This window comes from Loxodonta africana, chromosome 1 (genome assembly GCF_030014295.1).
Source record: "Loxodonta africana isolate mLoxAfr1 chromosome 1, mLoxAfr1.hap2, whole genome shotgun sequence".
Classification (NCBI taxonomy): Eukaryota; Metazoa; Chordata; class Mammalia; order Proboscidea; family Elephantidae; genus Loxodonta; species Loxodonta africana.
Window position 1 is genome coordinate 16,297,376 of NC_087342.1, and position 20,075 is coordinate 16,317,450.

The 20,075-nt window shown below is 43.7% G+C and overlaps 1 protein-coding gene and 1 pseudogene across 1 annotated transcript in view; one reads left to right on the forward strand and one right to left on the reverse strand.

Annotated features, from left to right (window-relative positions):
- SLC12A8 (solute carrier family 12 member 8) overlaps positions 1 to 20,075 on the reverse strand; it is a 170,306-nt gene that overhangs the window by 89,627 nt on the left and 60,604 nt on the right. The window lies entirely within an intron of this gene.
- LOC135227279 (small ribosomal subunit protein uS8-like) lies at positions 115 to 19,294 on the forward strand (annotated as a pseudogene).

A 20,075-nucleotide genomic window follows, 5' to 3' on the forward strand; every position in this document is an offset into this window, starting at 1 on the left:
TGGACCTTTTCCTATAATGGCCTTAGGGTCAGTGAGTTGAGTCAAGAAGACATTTTGGCCTAGAGAGGTCTAAAAGGGAAAGAACTGTCAAATGCCCAGGGACTTAATGGAAGCATGGGGTTCAACCGGGCCCCAGGAAACAAGAGACATCTTGAGGTAATGCCAGTGACCGCCGCACGTACTGAGCGAGGGTTTGTGCCAGGCACTGTTCCAAGTGCTTCCCATGTATTAGCACATGGAATCCTCTTAATGACCTCTGAGGTAGGTGCACTTTGCAGGAAAGGAAACTGAGGCACAGGGACGTATCAGGATTCAATCGTTGTGCTGCTGCTGCTGCTGCTGCTGGGGTCAGTGCCCATCCAAGGAGGCTGGGGGTTTTGGAGAGGAGCCAGGAGCATGAGCTGGTCAGGCTGGGGCCCTACAGATACCCCACTCCCACCCAGCCCACAAAGCCCCCACCCGCCACCACTGTGCAGTTCTCAGCTCAAAGGAGCCCCGAGAAAGGAAAATCTGGCCTTCTTATCTCCCGGTTGGGGGGGGGGGGCAGGGGGAAGGAATGCACTGTCCCGCCAGGAGAAGTGGCTGTTTTGACAGGAAGTCTCCACCCTGCCTGTGGGTTCCTCCCAGCCACCTCTAACTCCTTCTGGCTGTCACTGCCTCTGGAGTCCCACTTCCCATCCTGCTTAAACTCTAGCCCTCGACACCCCTGAAAAATCCTAACCCAACTCGTGGTCCCCCAAATCAGCTGCCCCTGCCCACCTTCGGTCTCCTGTGGTGGTCAAGAGTTCTGAGCTGGGAGTCACCCCCTGCCCCACTCTTGCCTGGATGCCTTTTCCAGGCAGGCAGCTGGGGGAGAGGGCAGGAGGTCAAGTAGTCCCCCAGCAGGGGGCGGTCAGCATTGCCACTCACATTTACATAATCAGGGCCACCCTTCTGCCAAATACCATACTGAAAATATTCAAACTCCCAGACCCCTGAGTTCTGCAGCCATGGGCAGCTCTACCCCATCCCAAGCCCCTCCCAAAGAACCCTCAGCTAAAGTCTCAATATCATAGGACCGTAGAATGCTAGTATCAGAGGGGCCTTTAGCCTCAAATCCACTTTACAGATGGGAAGACTAAGGGCAGAGACAGAAAGGAGAACTCCACACCACACAGTTATCACCAGAGGCACAACTAGAACCTAGTGTGGCCAAGCCCCCATTCAACCTGCCTGTGGGGCCCCACAAGCCCTGTAGTGACACTTCTCTCCATTATCAGTGTGTGGCTACCATCCACTAGACTGTGAGTCCGGTAAGAACAGGGACCTGCTGTCTTGTTTCCTAGCGTGTCCCCAGTGCCTAGACCCAGCAGGCATGCAAAAAATATGAGTATTAATGATAAACAAGCCATCGTTTCTTCCATAGCACCCCTCAGGAATCACCTCCCACATCCTTGTTTTGGGCCTGGGCTCCTCCCTGCTTTACAGACGTGGAAATAGAGAATAAAGGGAGCTTCCTAGCCAAAGCTGATCAGGAAGTCAGTGGAAGACACGGATTTGGGATCTTCTCATCTAATCAAGCGGCCTCCTCAGGTAGAAGCTGGAAGCCTGGACGTTCCAGCCCTCGGCTGCGGCAGGCTAACGGGCTCATTGGTGAGTCATCTGACCATGGCTCCTCTCGAGTCTGAATGTGGGCAGAAAGCACCATCTTGTCAGGAGTTTGGTGGAAACCATGGCTCCCTTTGATGACATCTACAATAAACCTATAGGGTTTGTTCATGCGTGAGGGGCAGTGGGGGGTTTTACAACAAGCCATCAAGAGCACAGCCTTCAGTGTTTCAGTATCAACCATGTCCAACTCCCACTGAAAACTTAAGCAAAGTCAATGGCACTGTTGTCCCAGGCCCGCTTTTAGCACATGCTCCCACTTTCAAAACTCTCATGGTCACTGGGATGCCAGGCCTGGGAGCAGTGTTTCACATGGGGCCACTCAATGTGAACTGGCCTTGAGCGGATGTGCTACCCTAGTCGCTGACCTTGCAGCTCTGTGCTCGCCCAGCTGCCCTCAGCAAGCTTCTGGCTCTGAGAGGAGGAGGCAGAAAGCACACAGACCATCTTTCTGGGCTGATGGACACAGTCTGCTCCAGGTGTTCCTTTACCCTGGGCTCCTCCGCCTCTGTGTCCCTTTCTACAAGATCATCACAGACAGTGAGGTGTGTTTGTACCATCTCCTCAAGGTCCCGAGAAGTTTCTTCCTCCCTCTGGATTCCCTCCTCACCCCAAACAGATACACTCACTGGGGGTGCTCCATGGTCAGGATGACTACATGCTCTACATGTTGTCCCAGAATATTGGTTACTACAGCCCAGAAGTGTTCTGATGACCGATGCACCCGGAGGGTAGAAGGAAGAAGAGCAAAGAGAAATGAAGGACTACACCCCTCTAGGCTGGACTTGGTTGAGGTGACCCAAGTACCTACCTTGTTATGCAAATCTGGTCCATGGACCAGCAGTGTCAGCATCACCCAAGAGAGCATGTTAGAAATGCAGAATCTCAGTACTTCTCCTCCCACCCCTGACCTGCAGAATTGGCATCTTGCAAGATAAACAATGATAATACTAATAATGATTATCCATTGAGTATCTTACTTTGTGCCTCTTATATACATAATGTTATTTTATGCTTTCACAGCCCGGTAAGGTAAGCATCATTACCTGCTTTTCAGAAACAAGGAAAGCAGGACAGAGAGGTTAAGCAACTTGACCAAGTTCACGTAACAAGTTAGAACCAAGCTGGAATTTGAACCCAGGTGTCTGACCAAACCCATGACTGCAGTAAACATGATGCAATCTTTCAAAGCTGGCCAGCAGTTACAGCCACTTGCCAACTCTCTATCAGGACCCAGAATTTCACTGGCAAATTCAGCAGCAGAGACTGCAGTCCCAGGGAGGGGCTGCCCAGTTGCCTAGCGCTGGCCTTCACTGTGGGCAGCTGTGTGCTGGGGATGGGCCAGCCCTGTGGCAGACAGCTCCATATTTCTTCTGAACACTGCCCTGAAAATGAGCTTGCATACTTGTTATGGATTGACTTGTGTCTCCCAAAAAGACGTGTTGAAGTTCTAACCTCCCATATCTGTGAATGTGACCTTGTTTGGAAATAGGATCTTTGAAAATGTAATCAGTTCACATGAGGTCCTACTGGAGTGGCGTGGATCCTAATCCCATACAAGTGGTGTGTCATAAAGCAGAAAACACAGAGTGATACAGAGGGAAGACAGGGACATCTACAAGCCAAAGAATGCTAAGGATCGCCACCATCATCAGAAGCTAGGAGAAAGGCATAGAACAGATTCTCCTTCAGAGCCCTCAAAGGAATCAACAGAGCCAACACCCTTACTTCAGACGTCCAGCCTCCAGAACTGTGAGACAATAAGCTACCACTCTGTAGCACTGTGTTTTCGTGGCCCTCGGAAGGTAATGCAACGCCCCAGGTCCCAGGGAGCGTCAAGGGTAGGGACTGGGTGACAGAGAAGATGGATGGTGAGCAGCCTTGGGGACCTTTCTGCCACAGGCTGAGGTATCCCTAGTGCTGGCCTCATCTGGGCTCTGAAGTAGGGGCAAAGGGGAGAGAAGCAGTGTGAGACCTCCTTGAGGCATCGTTTACCTTAGTCAACTTTTAAATTTATGCTCTGGAACTTCACCTACTGCCAGCTCCCAGGAGGCGGCGCTCTCCTGCAGACTCCACCTGTGGCAAAGTCTATGCCCCATGCAACCAGCATCCACCCGGCTCCTTGGGTCACAGAGCCAGGGTCAGCTCACAGCAAAGCCCGGCAGCTGGTCTTCTCTGCACCCTGTTCACAACCTGTGATTGTCCATCTTGTTCTCTGTGTCTGCAGATGGCTGCCTCATTCCCACCCAAACATGACTGACCTGGAGGGCAAGTCCCCTTGATTCTGTGTCCCTGACAGACCCACGACAGTACCTCTCACCCTAGCAGTGCCCCCAAAATGCTTGAGCCAGAAAATGCCATCCTTTGCCTTTCCACAGCCTTGCAGAGAGCATTCTGCTCACTCCCAACAGCCAGAGATGCCTTCCATGGGCAGGGAGGGAGCACAGGCCCAGCTGGGCCTGAGAAGCTGGGGGACAGGCGAATTTTAGCCCACCCCTCAGGATGTCACCCTCCACTTCCTTGGAAATCCCAGCTGCTCAGGGCCAAGGCAGGCGAGGCCCAGCAATGTAAAGGGCCCTCCCAAGCAGGTGACTTCATACTTCAGGCATCTCTCCCCAGAATGCTGGCCAGGGAGCTTGGCCAGACAAGCTCTCTGCTGCTCACGGAGCTGGAGCAGACAGACTAGAAGCTGAGCAGTGCTAGCTCTCCTTTCCTGCAACAGCCTTGACTGTGACCCCAGGGCCTCCTCCACTTACAGAGGTCCTTACTCTGGTCTCCACAGCCAAAACCAGCCAATGACAATAATCCAGCGGAGGTGCCAGCGGCCTTGAAGCCTGGCATCTAGCATCCTGGTCAGTCACTTTCTTCATCAGAATCAAACTGTGACCAAGAGGAAGGGCCAAGGTTTGCCTGCCCCTACCCTTCCCCAGCCAGGAATGAGTGAGGACCATTGTCCACTGACATCCATCTACCAAGGCTAAATTCAAAGAGCCAGAGAATTTGGAGCACAGACAGTACCGTTTTCTCCCACTATCTGAGAAGTTTTAAATGTTCAGCTCACCTACTTTTCAAAAAAAAAAAAAAAGAACTAGCAATATGAAATGTTATTCCATGGACAAGTGCTAGGAGTGCTTTGCTTCCTATTGTGGTCAGTAAGGGGGAGGGCAAAAGAAGGGGTGGGAGGAGAGATGAGGAGGGTATGGGGGGGCAGAGAGGAGGAAAGGGAGAAAAAAGATTAAAAAAAAAGACAAACAGAAGGGAAGAAAGAGTGAGGAAAAAAAGAGTGAGGCAGGAGAGAAACCAAGTAAGTTTTGAGGAACACTGGAGATCCTTGCTGTTGACTTGGTCTGCAAAAGTTCAGAAATCCTTACCTGGACATGAGCTTTGTTTAAAATTCCTTGCTGTGCTAATCCTTGAAAATTCCTCTGGTCTAATTCTTACTCTCTCCCCTGTTGGGGTCAAGGATACCTTTGAGAATCTGGCAGTAGTTCTGGACCCTCTCCTAGAAAAAATATACTTATTTGCATAAAAATTTTCATACCATTTCAGGGGTTCGTGGACCCTACGTTAAAAACTACTTATTCCAGCAGCTGCACATTCTTGGGAGGCCTATAATGGCTAAAGCAAAAATACCACAACTGCCAGATTAAACTAAAACAAGCACAGGATGTGTGGTCCCTCATGGGTATTCAAGTTTGAATGATGCATCAGCTTCATTTACAGGATTTTTTAACCTAAACACCTTCCCGTAGTCACTGCCCTAAGAGTGGTACAAAAGCAAAGCTGGTTGCCCCAAGGCGTCAGCTGTGTGCATGGATGGTTATTTCACAGTAAAAAACCTTCCTCTGACCTGATCAGCAATATCTGTGCTTACCTTGAAATGAACCCTTTACAGAGCAATATGGTTATTAAGTCACACGTACACCCAATCCAGACCCAGTGCCATTGAGTCGATTCCAACTAATAGCAAACATATAGGACAGAGTAGAACTGCCCCATAAAGTTTCCAAGGAGCGCCTGGCAGATTTGAACTGCCGACCATTTGGTTACCAGCCGTAGTACTTAACCACTATGCCACAAGGGTTTCCCACGTGTATGCAGTAGTTCCCAAACCTGAACGTGCATAAAAATCACCAGTGTGCTTGCTAAAAATGCAGAATCCAGCCACAAACTTGAGAGTCTGATTCAGACTGTATTTCTAATATGTCTAGGTAATGTGGATGCAAACAGTCCCTAGCAAGCTCTAAGAAACAATGTTCACGTAGAAAATTGCAAGCCTGGGAGGCTGAACTTCTTTCTGGCCCAACAAATCAGCTGACCCCCTCATCGTAGTGTCTTCCTTGAACACCAGGGGGCAGGAGGTTCTATGCATATATGCAACTGCAAGAATACGTTTGGACTACTGCACCTGAAAGGCTGCCATGGCATACCAATATGGCGGAATAGCCAGATGCTTCTGGCGATCCCTCTTAAAACAAAGGCACGAAAAAACAAGTGAAACAATTATACTTATGACAAGCTAGGAGCCCTGAACATCAAAGGCAAAGTTAGAAAACAGGCTGAGCATCAGGGGGAGAGAGGGTTCAGAAGTGGAGAGGAGTTGCCCAATCTGAATCTCTGGGATCCCTCAGGCACCATTCCCCGGAGCGGCTGTGGCAGACTGGTGGTAGCATTTGGCCGCAGTTTCCTCAGGAAGAAAGAGCCAGCCACACAGCCTACTCACACCTCTGGAACCAGAGAAGAACGGCACTCTCGGCAAAAGCTAAGTACTTGCATATATTTTACCATGCCCCCAGCCCCCAAGCCAGCTTCAGTGCCTGTTGATTTCCCTGGGCCTGAGATAGGCCCATTTGAGCTCCTGGAGCCATTCTCCCAGCCTTGGAGAAGGAATAAATTCACAACAGGAGGAAAAGATAATTTGCAGGCTCCACTAACCTGGGGAGCTCAGGATAGAAGTGGCTCCTATCCAGGCATAAATGGTCCATGGACTTGGAATACCTTTCCCACCTGTATGGGCCTGTGTGGGCCTATTTCCGGAGAATAGGCCCTTGCTGGCAGACTGCAATTGTTTAAGCTGTGCAGTGGAGAGTTGGGTGTTTGATATTTGACACCACTTTGCCTATTAAAAAAAATAAATAAGCAGGTTTTTTTTTTTTTTTTCACCTACCCACTCAGGAGCCTAAGGACTGGCAGCTCCACTCAGGTCTCCCAGCCACCCACGACAGGCGTCCAAGGATAACTGGTACCTCCCAGTCCTTACAACCAAAAGCATTGAGTGCACATGGTCTGTCTGTGGAACCAACCCACCTGTACATTCTAGGGAACAGGGACATGCTTTCCTCAGAGACAGTAGGGGGACAGTTCACAGCCCCTTGCCTGGTTCAGGGCATGCCCCCTGCTGCAACCAGATACTGATAACTACACCAAACACCCCTGCCCCTCTAAGACTGTAGGACAGAGCCTGCACCATACACTTGATGACCAGCTACCAGGACACCTGAGCTAAATCCACACGAGAAAACTAAAAGGACTTATAAGCTCATATACCTGGTAACAGCTCTAGCCATCTGGTGACAGGACATCAGAGCTCCAAAGGCAAAAATAATGAAGCTAGCTCATTCAAGTAACCCATCTGGGCATATCAAAACAAAACAAACCAAGAAACTAGGATACAGTAAGCAAACACAAAATAAACTAACACAATAAGTTATAGATGGCTCGGAGACAACAGTCAATATGAAACCACATAAAGAAACAGACCATGATCGCTTCAACAAGCTTTCAAAATAGGGAATCAAAAGGTCTTCTGGATGAGGGTACCTTCCTGGAATTACCAGATGCAACATTCAAAACATTAATATACAGAACTCTTGAAGACATCAGGGAGGCGATCAGGCAATATGCAGAACAAGCCAAGGAACACACAGAAAAAACACCTGAAGAAATTAAAAAGGTTCTTCAAGAACACAATGAAAAATTTAGTAAGCTGCAAGAATTTATAGAGAGACACCAATCAGAAATTCAGAAGATTAACAATAAAATGACAGAATTAGACAACTCAAAAGAAAGTCAGAGGAGCAGAATTGAGCAAGTGGAAGGCAGAATTGGGAACCGTGAAGATAAAGCACTTGGCACCAATATATTTGAAGAAAAATCAGATAACATAACTAAAAAAAAAATGAAGAAACCTTAAGAATCATGTGGGACTCTATCAAGAGAAATAACCTACAAGTGACTGGAGTACCAGAACAGGGAGGGGTAACAGAGAGAATTGTTGAAGATTTGTTGGCAGAAAATTTCCCTGATGTCGTGAAAAATGAGAAGATATCAATCCAAGATGCTCATCAAACTCCACATAAGGTAGATTTTAAAAGAAAATCACCAAGACATATTATAATCAAACTTGCCAAAACCAAAGATAAAGAGAGAATTTTAAGAGCAGCTAGGGATAAATGAAAAGTCACCTACAAAGGAGAGCCAATAAGAATAAGCTTGGACTACTCTGCAGAAACCATGCAGGCAAGAAGGCAATGGGATGACTTACATAAAGCATTGAAAGAAAAAAAACTGCCATCCAAGAATCATATATCCAGCAAAACTGTCCCTCAAATATGAAGGTGACATTAGGACATTTCCAGATAAACAGAAGTTTAGGGAATTCATAAAAATCAAACCAAAACTTAAAGAAATACTAAAGGGAGTTCTTTGGTTAAAAAATTAATAATATCAGGTATCAACCCAAGACTAGAACACTGGACAGAGCAATCAGATGTTAACCCAGACAGGCAAATCACAAAAATAAATCAAGATAAAAAAACGCTCAAAACAGGGAAACAGCAAGGTCATTATGTAAAAGAAGACAATATTAAAATAATAAAGAGGGACTAAGAAGTGTAGCCATAGATCTCTCATATGGAGAAGAAGGCAAGGCAATATAAAGAAATAAAACAAAGGAGACTAACTGTCCTACTCATCAAAATAAAATACAAGAAAAAAATAGACTCGGCAGAAACAAAATCAACAAGAATAAGGAAGAGGAAAAGAGAATATATAAGCTATTCAGCACAAAAAATTAAGTGGGAAAAAAACTGTCAACAACACACAGAAAGGGATATCAAAATGACAGCACTAAACTCACACCTATTCCATAATTACTCTGAGTGTAAATGGATTAAATGCACCAATAAAGAGACAGAGAGTGGCAGAATGGATTAAAAAACATGATCCGTCTATATGCTGCCTACAAGAGACACACCTTAGACTTACAGACACAAACTAAAACACAAAGGATGGAAAAAAATATATCAAGCAAACAACAATCAAAAAAAAGCACGAGTGGCAATATTAATTTCTGACAAGATAGACTTCAAAATTAAACCCACAACAAAGGATAAGAAACAACGCTATATGATGATTAAAAGGACAATATATCAGGAGGATATAACCATATTAAATATATAGCAAGGGCAGGGCCAAGATGGCTGACTAGATAGAAGCTACCTCGGATCCCTCTTGCAACAAAGACTCGGAAAAACAAGTGAATCGATCACATACATGACAATCTACGAACTCTGACCATCAAACACAGATCTAAAGAGTTGACCTGAGTGACAGAGACTGAGAACGAGCAACCACGGGGAAGCAGTGACTGTTTTTGGAGCCTGGAGCCAGGGTCCCAGTCAGAAAACCTCAGCGCCGGGCTTTGGAGTGGGAGCAGGGGAGCTGAGCATGGCATCCTGAGACGGTGCAAACAGGGGACGCAGCCCTAGCCTCCAGAAGTAACCTCAGGGGAAGCCGAGCCAGTGCACGGAGGCAGAGCAGCGATAAGGCTGACAGGAGGAGAAGTCACTGGGAGGCAGTGACTGGTTTTGGAGCCTGGAGTGCAGCATCCCAGCCGGGGAACCTTGGTGCTGGGCTTTGGACTGGGAGCAGAGGAACTGACGACGGCTTCTGAGACAACACAAGCACAGGACATGGGCCTGACCCTCGGGGGCAATCTTGACCCAGCCAACGCACACAGGCTACACATCCCTCAGGAATCTCAGGTAAAATAGTCATCACCAAGCAAGATAAGTAACTTTGCCTATATTCCAGGGTGCTACTCTCTCCTATCTATCTGATCCCTCCCCTCCCCTTCCCAGAAGGCTTCATTAACATTGGAATTTCCTGAGCCAGAGAGTGAAGTGCTCTGCAGTTTTTGTTTTTGTTTTTTGGTCTTTTCCTAACCCATTCTCCTGGTCTGAGAGAAGCAGCTACAAAAAACCCAGGGACCAAAAATCCTCCCCTGTCTTCCCAAAATTGGACTAAAAATACAGAACAAGCTCCAGCCAAGCATATGAGATCCACAGTGTTGGGCTTTCATCCCTACAGGGAACAAGGTAGCTATTATAATGCAAAGGCAATTCTGTTTAGGGATCTGACTGTAATTGTTTTAGCAGATTACTGGAAAGACAAATTCCCCAGGTCTGATATCTCTGCGTATTCAACAGAGCCCTCACTGACCCACAACGGGGAACTGAGGGCTGAAGCTCCCCCCAGACAACCTAGCCTCTGCCTTATGGGTCTGAGGATGGTGACACCTACCAATCTGTAGAGGTACTTGCATTGGGTGCCTAAGGTACAGCTGCAGAGCCCACCCACCAAAGTGCTTTAGGAATAGAGACACACCTACCTCACTGGCACTTGGGGGAACCCTGTCAGCGTCCTGCCCTCCCCCCCCGGAGTGTGACCCCCTGCTGCTACTAGAATCTGGTGCACACAACTATCACCACTACTTCTCTAGGTGGATAGGTGACAGTCTGCACCACACACTTGGTGACCCAAAATCAGATTCTACTCAAGAATAGTGAATGGACTCTCAGGCTTATATATCTGGTAACAGCCCAAACCAGCTGTTAATAGGACATAAGTGATTCAAGGGCTACAACAATCAAGACAGTGCAATCTAGTAGCCCATCTATGTATACTGAAAGAAAACTAAACAAGATAAGACTCAGTGAGCAAATATAAAATAAATTATTACAATATCTTAGGGATGGCTCGGAGACAGCAGTCAGTATCAAACCACATAAAGAAGCAGACCATGACTGCTTCTACAACTCCCCAAACTAAAGAATCAAAATCTTTCCCAAATGAAGATACAATCCTGGAATTGCCAGGTGCAGAATGTAAAAAACTAATTTACAGAATGCTTCAAGACATCAAGGATGACCTCATAAATGAAATAAGGCAATCTACAGAAAAAGCCAAGAAACACACCGATAAAGCAGTTGAAGAAATCAAAAAGATTATTCAAGAACATAGTGGAAAAATTAATAAGCTGCAAGAATCCATAGAGAGACAGCATTCAGAAATCCAAAAGATTAACAATAAAATTACAGAATTAGACAACTCAGTAGGAAGCCAGAGGAGCAGAATCAAGCAATTGGAATGCAGAGTGGGTGACCTGTAGGATAAGGGAATTGACATCGATATAGCTGGAAAAAAAATCAGATTAAAGAATTTAAAAAAATGAAGAAACACTAAGAATCATGTGGGACTCTATCAAGAAGAATAACTTGCGTGTGATTGGAGTTCCAGAACAGGGAGGGATAACAGAAAATATAGAGAGAATACTTGAAGATCTGTTGGCAGAAAACTTCCCTGACATCATGAAAGACGAAAGGATATCTATCCAAGGCGCTCATTGAACCCCATATAAGATTGATCCAAAAAGAAAATCACCAAGACATATTATCATCAAACTTGCCAAAACCAAAGAGAGAGAGAAAATTTTAAAAGCAGCCAGGGATAAAAGAAAGGTCTCCTACAAAGGAGAATCAATAAGTTCAGACTACTCAGCAGAAACCATGAAGTCAAGAAGGCAATGGGATGACATATATAGAGCACTGAAGGAGAATAACTGCCAGCCAAGGATCATATATCCAGCAAAACTCTCTCTCAAATATGAAGGTGAAATTAAAACATTTACAGATAAACACAAGCTTAGAGAATTTGCAAAAACCAAACCAAAGCTACAAGAAATACTAAAGGAAATTGTTTGGTCAGAAAATCAATACTATCAGATACCAGCACAACACAAGGTCACAGAACATCCTGATATCAACTCAAATAGGGAAATCACAAAAACAAATTAAGATTAATTTTAAAAAGAAAAAAACTCTCAAAACTGGGAATCATTGAAGTCAATATGTAAAAGATCACAATAATCAAAAAGAGGGACTAAATACAGGTGGCATAGAACTGCCATATGGAGAGGAAAACAGGGCGATATAGGACAATACAAGTTAGGTTTTTACTTAGAAAAATAGGGGTAAATATTAAGGTAACCACAAAGAGGTATAACAATTCCATAACTCAAAATAAAAACCAAGAAAAACATAACGACTCAGCAAACATAAATTAAACTACTATGAAAATGAGGAACACATAATTTACAAAGAAAAACATCACAGCACAAAAAAGTAAGTGGAAAAATGAAATTGTCAACAACACACACAAAAAGGCATCAAAATGACAGCACTAAACACATACTTATCTATAATTATGCTGAATGGAAATGGACTAAATGCACCAATAAAGAGACAGAGAGTCTCAGACTGGATAAAGAAACACGATCCGTCTATATGCTGCCTCCAAGAGACACATCTTAGACTTAGAGACACAAACAAACTAAAACTCAAAGAATGCAAAAAAATATATCAAGCAAACAACAAGCAAAAAACAGTAGGAGTAGCAATATTAATTTCTGACAAAATAGACTTTAAAGTTAAATCCACCACAAAGGATAAAGAAGGACACTACATAATGATAAAAGGGACAATTGACCAGGAAGATATAACCATATTAAATATTTATGCACCCAATGACAGGGCTGCAAGACACATAAAACAAACTTTAAAGGAACTGAAAAGTGAGACAGACACCTCCACAATTATAGTAGGAGACTTCAACACATCAGTTTCGGAGAAGGACAGGACTTCTAGTTACAAGCTCAATAGAGACACGGAAGGCATATGTGCTATAATCAACCAACTTGACCTCGTAGACTTATACAAAACATTCCACCCAACAGCTGCAAATTATACTTTTTTTCTAGCGCACATGGAACATTCTCTAGAATAGACCACATATTAGGTCATAAAACAAACCTTTGCAGAATCTAAATCATCGAAATATTACAAAGCATCTTCTCAGACCACAAGGCCATAAAAGTGGAAATCAATAACAGAAAAATCAGGGAAAAGAAATCAAATACTTGGAAACTGAACAATACTCTGCTCAAAAAAGACTGGGTTATAGAAGATATTAAGGAGGGAATAAAGAAATTCATAGAATGCAACGAGAATGAAAACACTTCCTATCAAAACCTCTGGGACATAGCAAAAGCAGTGCTCAGAGGTCAATTTATATCGATAAATGCACACATACATAAAGAACAAAGACCTAAAATCAGAGAACTCTCCATACATCTTGAACAAATAGAAAGTGAGCGACAAAAGAATCCATCAGGCACCAGAAGAAAACAAACAATAAAAATTAGAGCTGATTTGAAATGTGGCGTCTGGGGTCTTAAATGCTAACAAGCGGCCATCTAAGATGCATCAATTGGTCTCAACCCACCTGGACCAAAGGAAAATGAAGAACACCAAGGTCACACGACAACTAAGAGCCCAAGAGACAGAAAGGGCCACATGAACCAGAGACCTACATCATCCTGAGACCAGAAGAACTAGTTGGTGCCCGGCCACAATCGATGACTGCCCTGACAGGGAGCACAACAGAGAACTCCTGAGGGAACAGGAGATCAGTGGGATGCAGACCCCAAATTCTCATAAAAAGACCAAACTTAATGGTCTGACTGAGACTAGAGGAATCCCGGCGGCCATGCTCCCCAGACCTTCTGTTGGCACAGGACAGGAACCATCTCCGAAGACAACTCATCAGACATGAAAGGGACTGGTCAGCGGGTGGGAGAGAGATGCTGATGAAGAGTGAGCTAATTATATCAGGTGGACACTTGAGAGTGTGTTGGCAACTCTTGTCTGCAGGGGGGATGGGAGGATAGAGAGAGAGGGAAGCTGGCAAAATTGTCACAAAAGGAGAGACTGAAAGGGCTAACTCAATAGGGGAAGAGCAGGTGGGAGTATGGAGTAAGATGTATGTAAACTTATATGTGACAGACTGATTGGATTTGTAAACGTTCACTTGAAGCTTAATAAAAGTTAATAAAAAAAATTACAGCTGAACTAAATGAATTAGAGAACAGAAAAACAATTGAAAGAATTAACAAAGCCAAAAGCCAGTTCTTTGAAAAAATTAACAAAATTGATAAACCATTGGCTAGACTGACTAAAGAAATACAGGAAAGGAAACAAATAACCCGAATAAGAAACAAGACGGGCCATATCACAACAGACCCAACTGAAATTAAAAGAATCATATCAGATTGTTACAAAAAATTGTACTCCAACAAATTTGCAAACCTAGAAGAAATGGATGAATTCCTAGAAAAACACTACCTACCTAAACTAACACAGTCAGAAGTAGAACAACTAAATAGACCCATAACAAAAAAAGAGATTGAAAAGGTAATCAAAAAACTCCTAACAAAAAAAAAGCCCTGGTCCGGATGGCTTCACTGCAGAGTTCTACCAAACTTTCAGAGAAGAGTTAACAGCACTACTACTAAAGGTATTTCAAAGCATAGAAAATGATGGAATACTACCTAACTCATTCTATGAAGCCACCATATCCCTAATACCAAAACCAGGTAAAGACACCACAAAAAAGAAAATTACAGACCTATATCCCTCATGAACATAGATGCAAAAATCCTCAACAAAATTCTAGCCAATAGAATTCAACAACATATCAAAAAAATAATTCACCACGACCAAGTGGGATTTATACCAGGTATGCAAGGCCAGTTTAATATTAGAAAAACCATTAATGTAATCCACCATAAAAATAAAACAGAAGACAAAAACCACATGATCTTATCAATTGATGCAGAAAAGGCATTTGACAAAGTCCAACACTCATTCATGATAAAAACTCTCAGCAAAATAGGAATTGAAGGAAAATTCCTCAACATAATAAAGGGCATCTATACAAAGCCAACAGCCAACATCACTCTAAATGGCGAGAGCCTGAAAGCATTTCCCTTCAGAACGGGAACCAGACAAGGATGCTTTTTATCATCACTCTTATTCAACATTGTGCTAGGTCCCAGCCAGAGCAATTAGGCTAGACAAAGAAATAAAGGGCATCCGGATTGGCAAGGAGGAAGTAAAATTATCTCTATTTGCAGATGACATGATCTTATACACAGAAAACCTTAAGAAATCCTCCAGAAAACTACTGAAACTAATAGAAGAGTTTGGCAGAGTCTCAGGTTATAAAATAAACATACAAAAATCACTTGGATTCCTCTACATCAACAAAAAGAACATCGAAGAGGAAATCACCAAATCAATACCATTCACAGTAGCCCCCAAGAAGATAAAATACTTAGGAATAAATCTTACCAAAGGTGTAAAAGACCTATACAAAGAAAACTAGAAAGTACTAGTGCAAGAAACTAAAAAGGACCTACTTAAGTGGAAAAATATACCTTGCTCATGGATAGGAAGACTTAACATAGTAAAATTGTCTATTCTACCAAAAGCCATCTATACATACAATGCACTTCCCATCCAAATTCCAATGACATTTTTTAAGGTGATGGAGAAACAAATCACCAACTTCATATGGAAAGGAAAGAAGCCCCGGATAAGTAAAGCATTACTGAAAAAGAAGAAAATGGGAGGCCTCACTCTACCTGATTTTAGAACCTATTATGCAGCCACAGTAGTCAAAACAGCCAGGTACTGGTACAACAACAGGCACATAGACCAATGGAACAGAATTGAGAACCCAGATATAAATCCATCCACATATGAGCAGCTGATATTTGACAAAGGCCCAGTGTCAGTTAATTGGGGAAAAGACAGTCTTTTTAACAAATGGTGCTGGCATAACTGGATATCCATTTGCAAAAAAATGAAACAGGACCCATACCTCACACCATGCACAAAAACTAACTCCAAGTGGATCAAAGACCTAAACATAAAGACTAAAACAATAAAGATCATGGAAGAAAAAATAGGGACAACCTTAGGAGCCCTGATACAAGGCATAAACAGAATACAAAACATTACCAAAAATGACGAAGAGAAACCCGATAACTGGGAGCTCCTAAAAATCAAACACCTATGCTCATCTAAAGACTTCACCACAAAAGTAAAAAGACCACCTACAGATTGGGAAAAAATTTTCAGCTATGACATCTCTGACCAGTGCCTGACTTCTAAAATCTATATGATTCTGTTAAAACTCAACCACAAACAGACAAACAACCCAATCAAAAAGTGGGCAAAGAATATGAACACGCACTTCACTAAAGAAGATATTCAGGCAGCTAACAGATACATGAGAATATGCTCTCTATCATTAGCCATTAGAGAAATGCAAATTAAAACTACAATGAGATTCCATCTCACTCCAACAAGGCTGGCATTAATCCAAAAAACACAAAGTAATAAATGTTGGAGGGGCTGCGGAGAGATTGGAACTCTTATACACTGCTGGTGGGAATGTAAAATGGTACAACCACTTTGGAAATCTATCTGGCATTTTCTTAAAAAGTTAGAAATAGAACTACGATACAACCCAGAAATCCCACTCCTCGGAACATACCCTAGAGAAATAAGAGCCTTTACACGAACAGATATATGCACACCCATGTTTATTGCAGCTCTGTTTACAATAGCAAAAAGCTGGAAGCAACCAAGGTGTCCGTCAACAGATGAATGGTTAAATACATTATGGCATGGTATACCATAATTTATTCACACAGTGGAATACTATACATCGATAAAGAACAGTGACGAATCTGTGAAACATTTCATAACATGGAGGAATCTGGAAGGCATTATGCTGAGTGAAATTAGTCAGATGCAAAAGGACAAATATTGTACAAGACCACTATTATAAGATCTTGAGAAATAGTATAAACTGAGAAGAACACATACTTTTGTGGTTACGAGAGGGGGGAGGGAGGGAGGGTGGGAGAGGGTTATTTACTGATTAGTTAGTAGATAAGAACTACTTTAGGTGAAGGGAAGGACAATACTCAATACATGGAAGGTCAGCTCAATTGGACTGGACCAAAAGCAAAGAAGTTTCCGGGATAAAATGAATGCTTCAAAGGTCAGCAGAGCAAGGGCGGGGGTTTGGGGACTATGGCTTAAGGGGACTTCTAAGTCAATTGGCAAAATAATTCTATCATGAAAACATTCTGCATCCCACTTTGAAATGTGGCGTCTGGGGTCTTAAATGCTAACAAGCGGCCATCTAAGATGCATCAATTGGTCTCAACCCACCTGGATCAAAGGAGAATGAAGAACACCAAGGTCACAGGATAACTAAGAGCCCAAGAGACAGAAAGGGCCACATGAACTAGAGACCTACATCATCCTGAGACCAGAAGAACTAGTTGGTGCCCGGCCACAACCGATGACTGCCCTGACAGGGAGTACAACAGAGGACCCCTGAGGGAGCAGGAGATCAGTGGGATGCAGACTCCGAATTCTCACAAAAAGACCAGACTTAATGGTCTCACTGAGACTAGAGTAATCCCGGCAGTCATGGTCCCCAAACCTTCTGTTGGCCCAGGACAGGAACCATTCCCGAAGACAACTCATCAGACATGAAAGGGACTGGACAGTGGGTAGGAGAGAGATGCTGATGAAGAGTGAGCTATTTATATCAGGTGGACACTTGAGACTGTGTTGGCATCTCCTGTCTGGAGGGGGGATGGGAGGATAGAGAGAGTTGGAAGCTGGCAAAATTGTCACAAAAGGAGAGACTGGAAGGGCTGACTCATTGGGGGAGAGCAAGTGGGAGTACGGAGTAAGGTGTATATAAACTTATATGTGGCAGTCTGACTTGATTTGTAAATGTTCACTTGAAGCTCAATAAAAGTTAATAAAAAAAAATTATCTTCCCTAATAAGCTCCATGTTTTCCATATATCTTATTCTCCGCTGTATCCTGCAGCTTAGCTCTGACACCCATCAGCTTCCATAACTAACTGTTGCCCTCTCTTTTCTGCCACCATATGGTGCACATGAACATCCTGGCTGACACTCTTTTTTTTTTTTTTCCTATCTTTTTACTTCTTTTTTTTCATAATTTTTATTGTGCTTTAAGTGAAAGTTTACAAATCAAGTCAGTCTCTCACACAAAAACCCATATACACTTTCCTACACACTCTCAATTACTCTCCCCCTAATGAGACAGCCTGCTCTCTCCCTCCACTCTCTCTTTTCGTGTCCATTTCACCAGCTTCTAACCCCCTCCACCCTCTCATCTCCCCCCCCAGGCAGGAGATGCCAACATAGTCTCAAGTGTCCACCTGATCCAAGAAGCTCACTCCTCACCAGCATCCCTCTCCAACCCATTGTCCATGTCTGAAGAGTTGGCTTCGGGAATGGTTCCCATCCTGGGGCAACAGAAGTTCTGGGGGCCATGACCACCAGGGTCCTTCCAGTCTCAGTCAGACCATTAAGTCTGGTCTTATGAGAATTTGGAGTCTGCACCCCACTGCTCTCCTGCTCCCTCAGGGGTTCTCTGTTGTATTCCCTGTCAGGGCAGTCATCAACTGTGGCCGGGCACCATCTAGTTCTTCTGGTCTCAGGGTGATGTAGTCTCTGGTTCATGTGGCCCTTTCTGTCTCTTGGGCTTGTAATTACCTTGTGTCTTTGTTTTTCTTCATTCTCCTTTGATCCAGGTGGGTTGAGACCAATTGATGCATCTTAGATGGCTGCTTGCTAGTGTTTAAGACCCCAGACGCCACTCTTCAAAGTGGGATGCAGAATGTTTTCTTAATAGATTTTATTATGCCAATTGACTTAGATGTCCCCTGAAACCATGGTCCCCAGAACCCTGCCCCTGCTATGCTGGCCTTCGAAGCATTCAGTTTATTCAGCAAACTTCTTTGCTTTTGGTTTAGTCCAGTTGTGCTGACCTCCCCTGTATTGTGTGCTATCTTTCCCTTCACCTAAACTAGTACTTATCTACTATCTAATTAGTGAATGCTCTTTTCCCACCCTCCCTCACCCACCTCGTCACCACAAAAGAATGTTTTCTTCTCAGTTTAAACTATTTCTCAAGTTCTTATAATAGTGGTCTTATACAATATTTGTCCTTTTGCAACTGACTAATTTCACTCAGCATAATCTGGCCAACACTCTTAAGAGTATCACGAATGCCAAGAAGAGAGAGAAATGCCAGGTTCTTATTAGGTTCTGCTCTAAAGTCATTGTTTGGTTTCTAACTGTGATGATGAAGTGTGGTTACACTGGCGAATTTGATGATTACAAAGCTAGGGAAATTGTGTGAACCTTACAGGCAGATTAAACAAGTGTGGAGTGATCATCCTCAGATTTGATGTACAACTCAAAGATCTAGAAAAGTGGTAGAAGAATCTGCTCCCATTCCATCAGTTTGGTTTCACTGTATTGACAACCTCAGGTGGCACCATGGACCATGAGGAAGCAAGATGAAAACATACAGGAAGGAAATGCCTGGAAGTCTTTTTTTAGGGATGTAATACATACATACAAATAAAATGCCTCAGTGGAAAAATAAATAAATAAATAACTGACTGTTGGGTGGGTGGGTGGAAGGAAGCCAGAAGGGAGGAAGGAAGAGGTATATGTGCAATGTGGCCTACCTCTCAAACAGGCACTCTTTCCACTCCACTACTCCACTTGTTTGGAGATTGTACTCTGACAGTCAGCTTCATTCTCCTACAACTCTTATCATACTTACACGAGTTGCTCTGATTAATGTGTGTTAGGACATCTGACTTTGTAGACCCTATTCTACTCTGATTTATTTGCCCATTCATTCACTCAGCAAAGTTTAACTGAGAGCCAGCCACGTGCCAGATGCTTTCTAACCCTTTCATGACCTGTACCTATGGTATACCACCCACTTTTTCTGACTTTCAGGTTCTTTAGGAGTATACTTTTTACAACTGAAAGTATTTGCTGCCCTCCAGTGGGAATTTGTGTAACAGTGAAAGGCAAAAGAAATGTTAGTTGAAGCAAAATAGCTGGGGAATGAGGCCTACAAGTGAGGTAGTGCAACCAGGAACTGTGATTGGGTAAAAATTGCCTCTTTTGGTTTTTGCACCCCTAGATAACTTATGGTTTCCTGTGCGATAGGAGCCCTGGTAGATTTAGTTTATTGTGTGTGTGTGTGTGTGTGAGAGAGAGAGAGAGAGATATCTGGAAAACCAGAGGTTCCCCATGTAACCTCATGGAAGGCACCACAAAAACCATCAGCAACCTACGTCCACAGGTACAGATGGGCACCCAC